This window comes from Hyperolius riggenbachi, chromosome 8 (genome assembly GCF_040937935.1).
Source record: "Hyperolius riggenbachi isolate aHypRig1 chromosome 8, aHypRig1.pri, whole genome shotgun sequence".
In the NCBI taxonomy this organism is placed as follows: Eukaryota; Metazoa; Chordata; class Amphibia; order Anura; family Hyperoliidae; genus Hyperolius; species Hyperolius riggenbachi.
In genome coordinates, this window is record NC_090653.1 from 133,695,736 (window position 1) to 133,711,635 (window position 15,900).

At 41.6% G+C, this 15,900-nt stretch overlaps 1 protein-coding gene across 2 annotated transcripts in view; it reads left to right on the top strand.

Moving 5' to 3' along the window:
• CHRDL1 (chordin like 1) overlaps positions 1-15,900 on the top strand; it is a 133,905-nt gene that overhangs the window by 45,543 nt on the left and 72,462 nt on the right. The gene's annotated exons all lie outside the window — the stretch shown is intronic.

Sequence of the window (15,900 nt, forward strand, 5' to 3'; positions counted from 1 at the left end):
GGGTTCACAGCACAGGTATGCAGTGGCAGGTTCACTGAACAGGTATGCAGTGATGGGTTCACAGAACAGGTATGCAGTGGTGGGTTCACAGCACAGGTATGCAGTGGCAGGTTCACTGAACAGGTATGCAGTGATGGGTTCACAGCACAGGTATGCAGTGGCAGGTTCACTGAACAGGTATGCAGTGATGGGTTCACTGAACAGGTATGCAGTGGTGGGTTCACAGCACAGGTATGCAGTGGCAGGTTCACTGAACAGGTATGCAGTGATGGGTTCACAGCACAGGTATGCAGTGGCAGGTTCACTGAACAGGTATGCAGTGATGGGTTCACAGAACAGGTATGCAGTGGTGGGTTCACAGCACAGGTATGCAGTGGCAGGTTCACTGAACAGGTATGCAGTGATGGGTTCACAGCACAGGTATGCAGTGGCAGGTTCACTGAACAGGTATGCAGTGATGGGTTCACAGAACAGGTATGCAGTGGTGGGTTCACAGCACAGGTATGCAGTGGCAGGTTCACTGAACAGGTATGCAGTGATGGGTTCACAGCACAGGTATGCAGTGGCAGGTTCACTGAACAGGTATGCAGTGATGGGTTCACAGAACAGGTATGCAGTGGTGGGTTCACAGCACAGGTATGCAGTGGCAGGTTCACTGAACAGGTATGCAGTGATGGGTTCACAGCACAGGTATGCAGTGGCAGGTTCACTGAACAGGTATGCAGTGATGGGTTCACAGAACAGGTATGCAGTGGTGGGTTCACAGCACAGGTATGCAGTGGCAGGTTCACTGAACAGGTATGCAGTGGTGGGTTCACAGTACAGGTATGCAGTGGTGGGTTCACAGAACAGGTATGCAGCCAGCCAGGAACAAGTTAAGCCTAACTAATCTTTCCCTGAGAGACAGTCTGCAGCAGCTCGCCCTACTCTCACTAACGCAGGCAGCACACGAGTGACCGTAATGGCCGCCGCTGCCTGCCTTATATAAGGGGGGGTGGGGCTCCAGGGGCTAGTGTAGCCTAATTGGCTACACTGGGCCTGCTGACTGTGATGTAGAGGGTCAAAGTTGACCCTCAAGGTGCATTATGGGGCGAACCGAACTTCCGCAAAGGTTCGCCAGCGGGACGCGAACGCGAACCACCGAAGTTCGCATGGAACCGTTCGCCGGCGAACCGTTCGGCCCATCTCTACTTTCTACAAATATATGCAACTATCCCATGCCATCTATACCCAGTTCAAAACCCTGCCGTCCGAACTTAAAGGAAAACTTAAGTCAGAAAGAAAAAATGACATTTACTCACCCGGGGCATCCCTCAGCCCCCCGAAGCTGGATGGTGCCCTCGCAGCCCCGCTCCGATCGTCCTGTCCCCGCCGGCGGCTACTTCCGGGTTCGGCGACAGCCGCCGACAGGCTGGGAACGCGGCTGATTTTCCGCGTTCCCAGCCGCCGCTATATCACCCCTCTATGCTGCTATAGCGTATAGGCTGATTTTCCGCGTTCCCAGCTGCTATATCACTCTCTATGCTGCTATAGCGTATATATATACGCTATAGCAGCATAGAGGGGTGATATAGCGGCTGGGAACGCGGAAAATCAGCCGCGTTCCCAGCCTGTCGCCGAACCCGGAAGTAGCCACCGGCGGGGACAGAACGATCGGAGCGGGGCTGCGAGGGCACCATCCAGCTTCGGGGGGCTGAGGGATGCCCCGGGTGAGTAAATGTCATTTTTTTTTCTGACTTAAGTTTTCCTTTAAGGACTCGTGTATTTTGAATGTGATTAATGGTCTTACCCCTAAACAGCTACGGTAATCTCTGCCTTATACAATGTAATTATTACCCCTACTGCCAGTGTGCGTGCCAACTCTCGTAAGGCTATCTGGGAGATGGATGTGGGACTAATAGAGGAACAAGATTGGGAGGACACCCTTGATAGAGTGCTCTTAGTATTCCCTCATGCCCCTGATTGCTTGATTTATTTGTATATAATACATAGAGCTTTTCAAACACCTGTAAGACTTTCTAAATTTAAAGCTAATGTAACACCCAATTGCCTTAAATGCATTACAGACAGGGGATCCTTTTTCCACATGATTTGGGCTTGTCCTGATATCAACCTCTACTGGACTCAAATTATTACATTCTTAAATGATTATATGGGTTGTCCGATCACCTGTGATCCTAAAATATGCCTCTTATACATTTTCCCTGACTCTCTCACAAATAAATATACCCGCCAATTCATAACTGAAGTGTTACATATTGCCAGAAAGCTACTTACCAGATATTGGATACAAACTAAAGTCCCTACTTGTAGAGAATGGGTGGCCTCTGTTAATGGTGTTCTTCCCTTGCAAAAAGCAATTTATGAAAAAAAGAGGTGCATTACACAAATTTAGTAAAATTTGGAAGAGCTGGTTGGATTCTCATCATACTAAATCATAAACCTTACAGCGACCCTATATGTTCCCTTCACAACCTTGGAAGCTATAATGTTGTGTTATCTAGTCTCTCATGTTACTTACCCATGGGAGATTGGAAGTATCTCTGATTCCTCTCCTTTTATTTCCTATTCTTCCTTATATGTTATTTTAAAACAGTTATTAGATGGTTATCTGAAAACATTTCAAGTTGTGTTCCTATTTGGCTTGGATAAAAAGTTGGATAAAACATACTATACCTGTAACTACTATGCAATACCAGCAATGTATACTATTATTATGAATATAATGCCATTGTACCACTCTATTTTTTCAAATAAACTTGATTTGTTTTAAAAATAAATAAATAAATAAACGTGTCATATACATAGTATTGAAAGCTGTCATACAATGACTCACAATTATTCACAGTGGAACTATACAAAAGGCAATATATGACAAGGACATACAACAGGCCCTTATTTTTGATAAGCTGCTGGTTAACTATACAGATTCAGTGTACACTTATGGCCGAAATTGTTGGCACCCCAGAACGGACGGAAGAGAAAAACGTATGAAAGGTTACAACGCAGGATAGTGCAGATGGTGGATAAGCATCCCCAATTAAGTTCCAATGGAATTCAAGCTGTCCTGCAGGCCCAGGGAGCATCGGTGTCAGTGGGAACTATCTGTCGACTTTTAAATGAAATGAAACGCTATGGCAGGAGACCCAGGAGGACCCCACTGCTGACACAGAGACATAAAAAAGAAAGACAGTTTGCCAAAATGTACTTGAGTAAGCCAAAATCCTTTTGGGAACATATCTTGTGGACAGATGAGACCAAGATAGAGCTTTTTGGAGTACATAATTCTACTGTTTACCGAAAACGGAATGAGGGCTTCAAAGAAGAGAACACAGTACCTTCAGTGAAATATGGTGGAGGTTCAATGATGTTTTGGGGATGTTTTTCTGCCTCTGGCACTGAGTGCCTTAAATGTGTGCAAGGCATCTCGAAATCTGAAGATTACCAAAGGATTTTGGGTCGTACTGTAGAGACCAGTGTAAGAAAACTGGGTTTGCGTCTGAGATCTTGGGTCTTCCAGGAGGACAATGACCCCAAAACATATATCAAAAAGCACCTAAAAATGGATGGCAAAAAAGCGCTGGAGAGTTCTGGAGTGGCCAGCAATGAGTCCCTATATAAATCCCATTGAACACCTGTGGAGAGATCTTAAAATTGCTGTTGAGAAAAGGCACCCTTCCAATAAGAGAGACCTGGAGCGGTTTGCAAAGGAAGAATGGTTAAAATTGCAGGTGAGAGGTGTAAGTAGCTTATTGATGGTTATAGGAAGCAACTGACTTCAGTTATTTTTTTCCAAAGGGTGTCCAACCAAATATTATGTTAAGGGTACCAATAATTTTGTCCAGCCCATTTTTTGAGTTTTGTGTGACATTATGTCCAATTTGTTTTTTCCCTCCCTTTTGTATTTTGTCCCAATACAAACAAAGGAAATAAACATGTGTATAGCAAAACGTGTTACTGTAATACTTAATTTGTTTGGCTAACACGGTACAAAATCTTGATTTTCTGGAAAAAAAATCCTGGAGTGTCAACAATTTCAGCCATGACTGTATAATGTCCTGAAAAGTAGGCAAGGTATTTTTAATTCAAGATCAATGCCGACAACTTTGCAACAGCTATTCCTCACTTGGGATTGCTCTCATGCCCTGCTGAAGCTTACATCCCCAATAAAACACATCCCATTATGGGAATATAAATGTTTAGGGGAACATACCTATAAGTGTGATGAAACGCGGAAAAGCCGCTGCCTCTCAAGGTGAGGCGGCTGTTTCCGCGTCCAGCAGGGCGTCACAACGCGGAAAAAACACCGCATGCCGCATAGGCAGAGCAGCGGAATCCGCATTGGTAACGGCGGAATCCGCATTGGTAACGGCGGAATCCGCATTAGAGGCGGCTCCCGCACTCAGTTCACTGGATACATTGCAAAACAGTACTGGTGTGGCTGGGACTGATAGTCCACCTAGATTCAGAGTGACACGCGCGCGCACAGAGGCAGAGCTTAAATAACAGCCAGAAGGGAGTCAGCTGACCAGGCGGGTCAGCTGACATTTTCCACTACTCTCATTGGTCCAGCAATTAGGGAGGTCCTGGAGAGGTCTTTGTGTATATATACTGCTGGCTGTTCACTTGATCTTTGTCTGGTGTTGCGAGCACATGCGTGGGAGCACTCAGACCTGTAGTCAGATCCTTAAGTGTGCCGGGACCAGCTGGAGCTGTAATCCTACACTTAGCTAGATTCTGTTGATACCTTAAAGTACTAGTTTGATTGTGATTATCTGTTATGACTCTTTGCCTGCCTGACTATCCTCCTGAACTCTGATCTTGTACCTTGCCATTCTGATACTCTGTTGCCGAACCCCGGCTCGTCCTTAGACTCTGCTTCAGCCTCCTGATCTTGTACCTCGATATTTCTGATACCCTGTTGCCGAACCCTGCCTGTACCTAGACTCCGCCTCTGCCTTCTGAATCTGTACTTTATCTGTCCGTGTGTTACAACCTGGCTTGTCCGACCTCGAGAACCGACCTTACTATTGGAGGCGGTTCCCCGTCCTGTTAGTGACACTACCTCCTGAGTGTTACTTTCAGACTAACCTTCCTACTGTCAGCCTGACTCCTCCCGCCTTGGAGAGTTCAGGTCTTCGGAAGGAAGCCGTGCAGTACTCCTCACTGCACTGAGGCCAGTCCTCTAAGTGTTACTGTTACACCAAACACTACACTCTACTCAGGTGAACAGAGGCTAGCTGGTATATCGGATTATCGGTGATACTGCAGATCACTTATAATCTGGTATACATCTGTATTACCAGTGATACTGCAGATCACCGGTAATCAGATCCTCTCTGTGCTTCACCGTTCGTTACAATAAGGACCTATTCCAATCACTTAACGGTGCAATATTTATGGTAAGTCTTTTACCCAAACAGTGGCCAATTTTGATTTACACCATACGGTTTTTACAAATACCTCCAACTTAAACAGGCAATTTATACCCAATTTGAGGAGAGTTTTTCATCAAGCATGACAGACTAGTATCTTTAGTATCATAATAAATTGAACAGTGTGTGGTTGAGTTATTTTTCTATACTCTATCAGGAGATACAGTACTAAATACCACTTTCATGTTCAACATGGTCCAAAACATTGGGGGTCAATCTGGAAAAGGTGCGTGTTTGTGAACGAGAGGGGTGTGTGACAAAGCTTTGCAAATTTGCTTTGTCACATCATCCTGTTATAAATTATTTAATTAAAAACTGGCAAGCTGATTTTAAAGTGGGGAAAAGAACTGCTGGTGCATTAGCTTATCAGCAGGTATTTGTAAAATTGCGCAAAAGGTGGATCAGCGCAACACCAGGCCGCCTCCGAATGGCCTCCATCAGAGATGCGCTGAGCCCCTCCAGGAACTACAAACGCACCTTGAACCCAAACAGAAGCTCTGCATATACACCAAAAGCATGGCTGTTAAGTGGGAGCAGCTGACCAAAAACGAATTACATTAGTACATAGCAAGGAAATGAGCAGCGCTACTTAAAAACAGACTAGTGCCTTACCTGCAAAAGAGTGCAAGCCCCACTTGAGGGGTCGAATACACACCGAGCATACACATGACCCGTCTACCACTAGAGGAGGATGTTGGTTTCCATTAACAGCTTGCATGCAACCTATTAAGTACTCATCCCTCCCACTGCGAAGAAGTCAATCCTCCATGGGAGGGGCCTAACACTAACTAAATCCTAACCTATGTATATGCATAGCCTGGGTGCGGCTAATCAAATAAAATCGAAAATTGAGCAAAAGGTGGATCAGCGCAACACCAGGCCGCCTCCGAATGGCCTCCATCAGAGATGCGCTGAGCCCCCCCAGGAACTACAAACGCACCTTGAACCCAAACAGAAGCTCTGCATATACACCAAAAGCATGGCTGTTAAGTGGGAGCAGCAAGTAAGTAGCACAATTTCCATTTTTCGATTTTATTTGATTAGCCGCACCCAGGCTATGCATATACATAGGTTAGGATTTAGTTAGTGTTAGGCCCCTCCCATGGAGGATTGACTTCTTCGCAGTGGGAGGGATGAGTACTTAATAGGTTGCATGCAAGCTGTTAATGGAAACCAACATCCTCCTCTAGTGGTAGACGGGTCATGTGTATGCTCGGTGTGTATTCTACCCCACAAGTGGGGCTTGCACTCTTTTGCAGGTAAGGCACTAGTCTGTTTTTAAGTAGCGCTGCTCATTTCCTTGCTATGTACTAATGTAATTCGTTTTTGGTCAGCTGCTCCCACTTAACAGCCATGCTTTTGGTGTATATGCAGAGCTTCTGTTTGGGTTCAAGGTGCGTTTGTAGTTCCTGGGGGGGCTCAGCGCATCTCTGATGGAGGCCATTCGGAGGCGGCCTGGTGTTGCGCTGATCCACCTTTTGCGCAATTTTCAATTTTCGATTTTATTTGATTAGCCGCACCCAGGCTATGCATATACATAGGTTAGGATTTAGTTAGTGTTAGGCCCCTCCCATGGAGGATTGACTTCTTCGCAGTGGGAGGGACGAGTACTTAATAGGTTGCATGCAAGCTGTTAATGGAAACCAACATCCTCCTCTAGTGGTAGACGGGTCATGTGTATGCTCGGTGTGTATTCAACCCCACAAGTGGGGCTTGCACTCTTTTGCAGGTAAGGCACTAGTCTGTTTTTAAGTAGCGCTGCTCATTTCCTTGCTATGTACTAAGGTATTTGTAAAAGGCTTCAAACAAGTCTTGTATCTAAAATTGAAAACGTATTATATACTGTAAATGAATCCTATGAACTATTGATATTGAAATCAAGACAACATAAGTAGTTTTGCACCGTGATCCAACAATAGATGTTTTCAATTGATATGTGCAAAACTTAAAAAGGATCTTTTATAGTGCCAGGCATCATATATAAAAAAAAAAAAGAACCGTGAAATATGCTCACTCACAATTAAAGTGCAAAAGTATAAGGTGCATTTGGCCTGTGTTTGGAGTTGAGTTGGCTCACACACCTGCCTGATGTATGGAAGGAAGTGGGTTTCATTTACAGGCCCAAAGACCAAAACATAGCTCTTGTAAAGGTCACAGTCATTAACAGCAGGATTACCAGACTCCGGAAGGTTTATACTTCCTCCTTCACCCAACAAACGTGTTCATGAATCACCTCACATCTGATCATTTTCCTTCCTGGGAAATGAAGTGAAAGCGCCAGACCAAGCATGAAGGCAGGAGAGGAGACAGAAGAAAAAACATCTAGACAACTCCCTGTGTTGGAATACAGACTGAATAAATGTGTGATGCATCAAACGGTACGGCAATGTCGGTATGAAAACAATCATAAAAATTATTTATGGCACAGTCTTAAAGAAAATATATTAGTTGGTCTTTATTCAATTAACTTTCACTTGTAAGAATCTATACATTGGTTGCTATGGGCAACAACACTACACCTTCGTTCGGCACCATATCACAGGAAGTGTGATAACTTGACTCTCATCACAGCAAGCAGCATAGGAGATAGAACTTAAAGGTGGCCACTAACGGTCCAATTTGTAGCGAAAAATCGTTCGAGCGATCAGAAATTCTGATCGGACGAAAAATCGTTCACTACACCATCAACTAACCAATCATTGCTTCCTATCTATCACGACCACCAAGAAAATCCAAATTTTCATTCGACGAAAATTCATTCGGGCGACATATTTTTCACTCGTTCATAATCAATTGTGTCCACCAATGGAGATCATTTACAACCAATCCGATTAGAATTTCTGATCGCTCGAACAATTTTTCACTAGAAATTGGACCGTTAGTGGCCAGCTTTAGGCGTCATCACAGTTTCAAGGATTTTATTCAGTAAACAGATATACAGATGCTCATCTCTACATAGCAAAGCAATTGTTCTGTAGTAAGTCCTCTTGTGTTACAGCTCTTGGTTCCATTTTTATGGCAACCAGGATTTCTCTTATGTTCCATCTATATTACGTAGCCCGTAGGCCTATATACAGCATACAGTTACATAATATGTCAATACATTACAAATAAAAGTAAAGGGTGGAATTCATCAGGCAAGTGGCTCTCTGGAGCCTGTCAGCTGCTTTAGTACCGAACACTAAAGAGTTAAATGTGACATAACACATCCCCTTCTATTGGCTGATAAAACCTTGTGATATAATGACAGGCATGGTCTTTACTGCACATGCCCAAACTATCACCCAGTTCTAAGAACTGTTATCTTGTTCTGAAGAGGCCATTTGTTTAATGTTCTTGTAAGAATATTTTCATAACAATGGCTCATATTTATGTTGTTCATCGCCAGCTCATCTGGCCTCTGTACTGTATATCTCTGATACAGCCTTGGGTGTTCCCGTATCACACTGTTCCTCAGTGCTTCTAGAAATCCTCTTTAAAGGCATACTCTGCAAATCAAGTCTTTTAACTAACCTCAGTTAAAGTAACTGAGGCCCACAAATTCAATCATATAATACTTAAATTCTTACAGTTTTATCTATTTTTTTTTTTTTAATATCTTTAGGACTCTTTTCTCCCTCTCTATTTCTTCTCCCCCTGCTTCTCCTTTGTCTCCTTCTCTATCTCTTTTTACTCTTTCCTTTCTTGACCCCCTACTCTTCTCCTCCCGGGTGAGGGGTGGGGTGCGTTATGAGAGAGTGGGATGTTTTTCCCTCTTCTCTCTTTATCAGCCCTTTCTGTGAGAACTGGTCCTCGGCTCTCTGGCCATCAAGAGACCTATACGGACTGTGTTTACATGTCTATTGTTCAAATGTTCTGGAATGTACATGACCACTGTCCTAGTCTAGACTCTCTGGTAAATGATGCCACGTGCTGCCAGATTGTTCCTGAACCATGGTTTACCTTACCTGAGTGCTCCCCTGTGCGGGATTTATTTACACTCTTTCTACTCATGTACAACTGTTTGAATTGTTTTTGTTATTGCAAACATTCAATACAAATATTGAAACCAAAATAACTTTTTAGCACTATGCAATAGAAAAAGTGCCAAAAATAGGTTTAAAAGTACTGTCCAAATAATTCTGAATATTTTCTTGCTTGCCGATGGCTTAACAGGCGTTTTATTGGTAAAATATCGCCTAGGTTAAAACTTAGGAGAAAAAGTGAGTTGAATACAGGCCAATGTATGTTCAGTATTTTTTAATTTATTGTCATTTGTATAAGGAAAATAATAAATTATACAATTAATTTTTTTTTCTAAACTCGACCTGCTAGTCAAGTCTCCTTGGTGAATGATAGCTGTATAGCTGTATTTACTGTAAATGCCATTGTTCTCATTGCAGCTATGTTATCTTTATTTCACAGCAGTAAGATAAGAAACTTTCATGTACTTCCAAAGCTTGCCAGTCAAACCAGCAGGTAGGGCTGTTGTGATAAATATTTCTTTAAAAGGAGCAAAGGAGATAAGAAAACCATAACAAGATGTGACATGGTCATCCCTCTTTGCTAATTTTAAATGGATGTTTATCTATTACACTAAAGGCATTTTAATTTAGTGATGATGATGGTGGACTTAGAGCTTTGGGGACTTTCTACAAATAAGTTCAGGTTCGGCACCTTGATCCTCATATTTGATGGCATTTCTCTAAAGAATCGAACATGATGTACAAACTGGTTGGGAAGGTGTAACCAATTTTATTTATTTTTGTTTTGGTACCATTTACACATTAAAGTGGTATGAAGGTACTTATGTTGGGGTGTTGGGAATGCTGCTGTGAACTCTAAAAATTAAAGGTTCTTTTTCAGTGTCTTTGGAAAAGGAGCACAAAAACATTATCCACGTTAAGGACACTTCAAAGCTCAACTGATGTATGGTCTAGGTTACTGAGGCTTGTAATATAACCTGTCAATCTATAAGTAAAACAGGGAGAATAGAAGCATGGTGTAGTATTATTAGGTTGCGATGGAAATAACAGAATTGTGGGTAAGAACACTTACAAAGGTGGATTGTAGTCACAGTATGCGCCTACAGGGAAATATACATCCCAGGTCGGTTCTCCAGGTCTTCTACTAACTGGAGAGTCCTTCTCCTAGGGTCTTTTCTAATTGTGGGTGAACCACAATTGTGGGTAAACCACAAACAGTAAAGGAAGTCACCTCCTTTGGAGGTGTGGCTATATAAGCACAGGGGTTGGACAGAAATGCCCACACTCCAGACAGTCATAGAGAAGGCACTTGTCTGTATTATTGACCTGAGGAAACGGGCAAGGACCCATGAAACACATTGTAATTTATACAATCATGCTCGAATAAAAGTATTTTTTAATATATTGGTGCAGACATTAAACCAACAAACGTTGATTCCGGTGATACCTTTAATGACTAACTGTACATGGTTTATTACAAGCTTTTATAACGTTACGTTTCTTCTTCAGGCATTGTACAGAACTGGATCAGAACCGTACAATAAGAAGTTTTGAACCACATACAGACTTATATATGATTCTGTAGGCTCAATCTGACATAATGCAACACAGTTGTACCCCCTTTGAAATGTAAAAAGACTTCCTCAGTCCAATGAACTCTGGCAGCATTTGTCACTACAGAAAAACACACACAATAATCAACTTATCTCTCAGCCAGAGAGCAGCAACAGGCAGAAGTGATAAACAGTCCACCAGTCTGAAAAGAAAAGACAAAAAAAAAAAAAAAAACTTTGAAAGGACAGAGGCCAAATGGTGTTACGATTCATACATACTCATGAAACCAGACTTTATGTTCAACCCTTTGCTTAGAGTCTGAAACATCTTCATGAACTTGTATTCAAATGTCCGACGTTTCTTCCCAGATTTGAAATTTCCCCGTAGGATGGTAATTTTCAGGTTCCTTATGCTGTGGGCACGTTTGCTAAAATGTAGTCCTATTGGGGTGTCCCTCCGTTTTTGCTTTACTGTAAAGCGGTGCATGTTTAACCTTTTCCGTACTGTTTGATATCTTTCCCCAATATATAGAGCTCTGCCCGGGCATTTTGTGCACTTGATCGTGTACACCACGTTGGATGATGTACATGTGTATGTTCCCCAGATATGGAAAGCACCTGTAGAATCAGGTATTGGCAAGCTGTCTGTGCATAGTATGTGGCGGCAGGTTTTACATCTCTTCTGCCCACAGGGAAATGTGCTGTTATTTTCAGGTGGGAGCAGGGAACCCCTGACCAGATGTTTTCTTAGATTTGCCGGCTGTCTGTAGGCCAAGAGTGGTAATTCCGGGAAGATTTCTTTAAAGAGAACCTGATCTGAAAATAAAAAGTCAAAATAACCATACACAGGTCATACTTACATCCGGTGTAGTCTACTACTCAATCTCTTTCTCCTCTCCTGATTATCCACTGTGACCAATTTTAAAAATGACCGTTACCCCATAACAGCTACCTTGTCAGCACACTGTTAAACTATAATTTCACCCACTTGAACCATAGGGAAACATAGACATTACCTTGCCCATTCAGTTGCTGAAATATAACTGACAGCAACTGGCATATTTCAGCTCTGACAAAATATTGTCAGAACTGGAAGGGATCACTGTAAGAAGAAAATGGTGAGCTTCTGAGAGGAACTGATGGTGAGGTTAGTATGTAATATAAATTTGCAGCTACGTCATGTGTTTATTTTAAATAATTTTACTCGCTTCAGGTTCTGTTTAAGTCGGCTGTCCTTGTGCAGTGACGGTTGTAGTTCCCTGGCTATCTTCCAAAGTACTCCTAGTTGCTGGTGGTATGTTACTACTAGGGGTATTCTGTTTCCTTTTTCTCATTGTACTGTAGAAGTTGGACCCTGGGTAATTGTGTGGCCCAATGATTTTTGTCCCTTATAGTCTGGGGTCTGTAACCCCTGTTCAAAAAGTCCCTTTTGAGGTTATGTGGTTGAAGGTCCCTTTCTCCAGTGTCCCAACAAATGTGGTTATAGTGCAGGGCCTGGCTGAAAATGACTGCTTTCTTGGTGTGTGGTGAGTAGAAAGCTGTCACTCCTCAGATAAGAGGGTCTGTCCGTTGGCTTCCGGTACACAACAGTCTGGAGTTGATTATTTTTTAATCTGGATGGTGGTGTCCAGAAATTTTTTGTGGGAGGTGGAGTGATTTATTTTCAGTTTGATGGTGGGGTAAAATTAGTTAAAATTCCTGTGGAATTGGAGCAGTTGTTCCTCATTCCCATTCCAGATGACAAGGATTTCATCGATTAAGTGTTAATAGGAGAGGGGCTTGTGGGTGCAGGTTGATAGAAAATCACTCTCCAACTTTGCCATGAACAGATTAGCATATTGGGGTGCGAAGCGTGTTCCCATGCTGGTCCCCATCCTTTGCAGGTAAACTTGTGGACCAAAAGTGAAATAGTTGTGTGTGAGGATGAACCTCATGAGAGGTATCACCGAATCTGTGGGAAGGTGACACTGTGTCAGAAAGTGTTCGCAAGCTGCAATGCCATCCTCATGTGGGATATTTGTATATAGCACTTCCACATCCATGGCAGCTAGGATTGTCGCCTCTGGTAATGGGCTTAGAGCCTCCAGCTTCCTTAGTAGGTCCGTAGTGTCCTGTATGTAACCTTCTGTGTTCCTTACTAAGGGTTTCAGCTTGTTGTTCAGCCATCCTGAGATTGGTGTTATGCATCAGAAAAGGTAAGGCTCCTATCATTGATTATATTTAGAGTATTATTCCTATATACTAGGAGCCTCCACCCCCCTGTGTTTTTAAAGCTCAACTAAACCTGAAATTGAGTAATTCTCAAAGCAATCATTTTGATTATTGTAGCTAGAAGAAAAACAAAAAAGGGGAAAATGAAAGCACAAAATAGTGTGATATGTAGGTTAATGGGGATAATAGAGTGCGAGAAATAGAGTTATACTCACAAACCAGGACCACCTCAAATACAAAGACTGTACGAGCTGGTGGAGAGAACAAGCCCAACCACACTTGGGCTAAGAAGTTTCTCTCTGAAGCAAAGGAAGAAAAAAGGAGGGGGGGGGGATGGTGTAACACCCATTCTCAAAGAGTGGACAATAATCAATGTAATAGTAGATAAGCAGAAGCACCAGCAAGAGTAAAATGCATTAAAAATGGTAAAAAAAGAAGACAGTGTTGGACTTAGCATCAGAGGTACTGAGCACAGAGATTATCTGTTACAGGTACTCCCTACATTTGTCTGATGAATCAGAACTGTCCCTCAGAATGCATTGCATTTGAAGTAAAATTTGCTTAATAATGTCATTTGTTTACTCAGAGGGAAGTCCACCATTAGTTATAATTGCCTGCAAATGTGCCTTCCTGCAGCTGTGCACCTAGCCAGCCTTAATAAATCCAGCTACTTTTTATAATTATCTAAATATCAGTGACACTCAGATTTATTTTGTGTCTAAATAATTTGAAATATATTTACTTAATAGTATGAATATTTATCAGTGAAATGCAGGTTTCAAAAAATGTTACTTCCAAAGAACTTTGATTGACTAAAATTCTTAAACAATTTAATTATTTTCCCAGGAGCAATACAAATGCCAATTATTTCACTTTAAACCCAAAAGATAAAATAAGAATACAATGTAAGATATTTTAGTCATAACAACAGCTAGCACCGCTGGCATTGAAATATAAATATAATGTTTATCAAAACATCAAAATGAATGTCTTTTTTGAAAAGTCAGGATAAATAGTTAGCAAAATGTTTATCTACCTCAGTTCAGTCATTAGAAGTACCAAGTAGTCCTATGAGTTTACTCCATACAAAATATACACTTTTGTATAGGATATTTTTGACTCCAGTAGAGGCTATCTACAGCACAAAGTTCTGCCTCCCCGGACAGCAAAATCCATGACCTGGAAAGTCGTGGAATTTTGCGCTGAGATTTGGGGGATATAAAGCCCTGGTTCTGCCGCAGGAATGCAGTGTTTTAGCACTGCTCATATTCCTTAATATAAATAACAGGTAAAAACAAGTATTTAAATTTTCTTGAGGTTCTCTTTAATACATACAAGGATAAAAGGTCAGCAAAATTCCTATCTACCTATGGCCAGTTATTAGAAGAACCAAGCAGTCCTACGAGTTTACTGCATATGAAATACATACTTTTGAGCTAAACTAAGCTGTGTAAACAATGCAGAAAATCTTCAGCAGTATCCAGAACTTCCTCTGCTTTGCTTGCACAGAAATAACTTAATTACAAGGCAATCTGATCATCCGTCCTGCAACCGTCAACCTTATCAATTAACTTTAAGTAGATTGTAAAAATGCTTTCTAATGACATTAGAGCAGTCTTTTCCAGTTTTTCTATTTGTTTTTTCCTGTGTTTAATATTTTAGAGCAAAAATGTAATTTTGAGTTTCAAATAACTTTAAATGCTATTACAATGGCATAAGGGAATTTTCAATGACATCATGTATAATTTACGATAAACTTTGCTATCATAACATAGCAGAGGAAAGCTCAAACTGCAACAGGCCTTTCCAGCTCCCAACCTGAGTATAAGTTTACATTTTTCAGGCATCATTTGTAAATAGGTTAGTGTAATTTATTTTCTCCACTGCCCTTACGTAATGTAGTTTTGTCACCAATAGCCCCAGCCCTGGCTGGATAATAAAGTAGTATCACTACACTAATGAGGAACCACTTGTTTTCCCTGTTGTTCCTTCTTGGCTCTGTCCATTAGTTTTGGGGTCTTACTGTGCAGGAAGCTAACATATAAAGACAAATTCAACAGCTTATAATATATTAAATGCTTTTTCTTGTGAATATATAAATGGATTACCGTAAATTGGGATTTTAGCTATACAATATTTTTTCTCGTATTTTCACCTAACACCATATGTAAAATAAAATGTCTTTATATAATTTTTTTATTGTAACAGATAAGAAAATGTAACAAAACAAAAAAAGATATTGTGCTTAAAATGATCCTTTTTACTTACCTTACAACCAGACATTTGGAACACTGTGGATGATTAAAAAGCATTAGGGTCATATAATCTAACGGGTTCCTGCTTTTCATGTTTATTTTCTCTTTGTAACCTTTTTCTTTAAAGTTTGTATACCAAAATATCATTCCTCAGCTTAAGCTGTAGCAAGTGTAAATCTGTACTTTTCAGCTGCTTTCTCTTCTTCCCTGGCACCAGGATAGGGTGGTCGATGCCAGACCATGAAAGGTTTTCTTTCAGCCGAAGTGTTTGGTTCCTTGCAGGACTTCACAGTCAGAGGTGCTGACAGCTTTGGGGTTACCTCCAATTTTAGGATCTAATGGGTAATTCTTCTGTGGTCTGGTTTATGTAGAAATCCCAGAAGTCACTGATACCTACACTGCTCCCTTTAGACTTGCTCAGACTCCAGAGACTAAGAACATTAAAGTCTATTATTGGGAAGCCAAGAGACACAGACCAAAG